The following is a 3,169-nucleotide window of genomic DNA, read 5'->3' on the forward strand; positions in this document are numbered from 1 at the left end:
TGTTTGGTAGCTTGGGGCACCTCTTCTAAAAATCGTTTGGCAACTAGACTTATTGAATGCATTATTTTTAAGCTTTTATGGTATGGTTACATCAGAAATGAAAATTATATATCAATAACGGAGCACTAGAGGATAAAGATGGTTCTTTATTCACAAAGAGTATCCAGAATGCAACACAAAACATCTAGGTTAAGCCGCTTCCCAATTATCCCAAGAGTTTCATGCAGGAGTTGGGGAAATATATTATTGAAATTTTATCAAGAATCTCTACTTTAGATCCTAGCTTATTTCATGCCTTCAGTGATCAATTCCAAATAGAATCACTAAAAATCATTCATCTATTTGGTGATGGTGCATCACTTGAATGCAATCAATGGATGGATCAATTTTTAGAAAGTTTCTCTTTATTGGAAACATGTTCGATGGAAAAGGTTTTGCCCAACAAAGGAAAAACCCTTGCAATCCTGCAAGCCATGACTGTGGGTATTACTCACAATGCCCATATAAGTATGCTTCCTTGTGGCCACTCATCAAATTCAGCGCCATCTCTATCAATGAAACTTCATGCAATGTCTAAATTACTAGAACTAAGACAAAAGACATATATTTGCTCCAAGGGGACGAAGCTTGATGGGGCGCCTTGATGATAGTAAAGAATTGAAGAAAAGAGAGATGCTCGTTCAAATTTCTTGCACGCTAGGAAATAATAGATTCCATGATTCAGGGTATTTTTCTTTTACTCAAAACCATCAAAGCTCTGGAATTAACAAAGCTCAAGGAAAAATAGGTGTGGCCAAAAAATTGTGCCTTCACCTAGGTGATGTACAAAACCTGTGTGCTATGAACACTCTCAAACTTCATCATATGGTCAATTATATATTTTTCTTGCAACAAGGTGAAGGGTGTCATTTAGATAAGCGTTCAGGAAGTAATTTGGATGGTGGTTTATATTATATAAGCTTGTACCTTCAAAAAATCTTGTCGTTTTGGTAGTAATTATCAAACAAAAACAAGTTTTTGTCATTGAAGAACTTGTCAATTTTGGTAGTACCAAAGGTGAGTCCTGTAGTGAGCATGAGTCCTGTATCCACATTCCAAGAGTGAAGTTCCTGTGGAGAATGCGAGTCCTCAAGAGCGGAAGTCCCACAGTGAATGCGAGTCTAACCCTTGCAGAAAGTACAAAGAGAAGCCATATCTGAAATATCTCAGAACCATATATACCATCTGAATTGTGTTATTTGGAGATTATCTCAACGAGGTATTTATACCAATTTTCCAATATGAAAGGTGCCTCTTGGAGGCGAGCCGGCATGAGGTCAACTCAGGCAAATTCCAAATTTTCAAATAATAAAATTTCCCTCCAATTTGACATTGACTTAAATGAGGACATTGATAATCTTTGACCCCAAAATGAATTTAATTGATAAATAATATTTGTTTGTCTGACTGAGTGCAACATTAGAAGAAATTTCAACCTTAAAGTGGCCGCCTAAGGAAAAATAATAAAATAAAGGTTATGAGTTTTGGAGCAAAAGAAAAAAACCATTTTTTTCATCGTATTTTTTGGCTTATCTCCTTATACATTTACTCAAATTTCAAGTGTAGACACTCATTGGATGTGGATTTCAATTCCACATCCAAAGAGTACCCATTATACATATTTTTTAGAAGACCTGCATTGATAAAATTTTAAGATACACTAAAAAAACGTGTTGAACACATTTTTTTAATGTATCTTCAACTTTTATCAATGCGGGTCTTCTCAAGAGTATGCATAATTGGTACTCGTTGGATGAAAAAATTTATTTCGCATCCAACGAGTGTCTACACTTGAAATTTGAGTAACATATAAGGAGATAAGCAAAAAATACAATTAAAAAGGTAGTTTATTTTTTTATTTTCCCTTCAAAATATTTACATGTACCTCTTTTTAAATTTAAAGGATTTTGATTTGCTTACATATTATGTATATGAAAATTTCATGGGCACTTTTAGGCTAAAATTTCCTCTAATGAGATCACAATAGGTGGTGCAGGATGGGAATTTCTCCCTAGTTGCCAATTTCAATACTCCCTCTCAGCTAAGGAGGAATTTCCATTAGCATCAAAAGTATCATCTCAGATGACATGTCTCAATCATAACATGTGGACTTATTTCATAAAATAATAATACAATCAAAGGTTGTGGAGATCGAACCTCAAACCCTCCATCTCAACTATATCAACAAAACATCCATCTCATCACATTTCGTCTCAATTTCCTTTGATCATCAATTGAACAATTTTAATCCAATAGAAGAAGAATAAGAATCATCATTGGGGAGCTTCGACTACCACCCTATCAACTCAATCATCATCATAGGGGAGCATCCAACTTCCATCCTATATCCAATCATTAATATAGTCATCTGAAGAAGAATCATCACAGGGGATTTCCAACTCAACCCTCATCATAGGGGGTTCCAACTCAACCCTTTATCAATAGGCGATATATACTTACTGGAAGGGCAAGGATCACACTTTGTCATATTAACCTAGCACAATAGGCGAGATCTACTCAAGGATCACACTCTATCCTATCATTTAGTTGCAATAGATGATATCGACTCGAGGGTCACACTATGCCCTATTGTCTCTTGAGAAATGAAAGCTAATAATATGTTACCTCATTTTTTTATTAATGATATAATATTGTATTATTAATTTATTTTTATTTTAGTTGGATTCAATTTTTTATGGTAATGTTTTATATAAACATTAATTCAAATACCTTAATCTATTAAATATATTAATAACCATTGTGGTATGTTAACATATTAATATGATTAAATATATTTGAATTAATATGAATTTTAGTTATTGTAAATTGAAAGTTATCTTGTATTAATTTTTTTATTAATGATATAGTATTTTTTTATTACTTTATTTTATTTTAATTTGATTAAATTAAGTTATGATTATAATGTTTTTATATATAAATATTAATTAAAATACCATCTATTTAATATATTAATATCTATAAATAAATACTATGCTATATTAATATATTTAATAATTGATTAAATATATTTGAATTACTATGTCTTTTATTTATTATAAATTGAAAGTTATCTTATTTTAGTTTTAATGAATCAATGAAATGTTAATTAATATGTTTGTCGTATAAATAT

This window comes from Pinus tabuliformis, chromosome 7, assembly GCF_031772625.1.
Source record: "Pinus tabuliformis cultivar Carrire ecotype Pingquan chromosome 7, CPIR1, whole genome shotgun sequence".
Lineage (NCBI taxonomy): Eukaryota > Viridiplantae > Streptophyta > Pinopsida > Pinales > Pinaceae > Pinus > Pinus tabuliformis.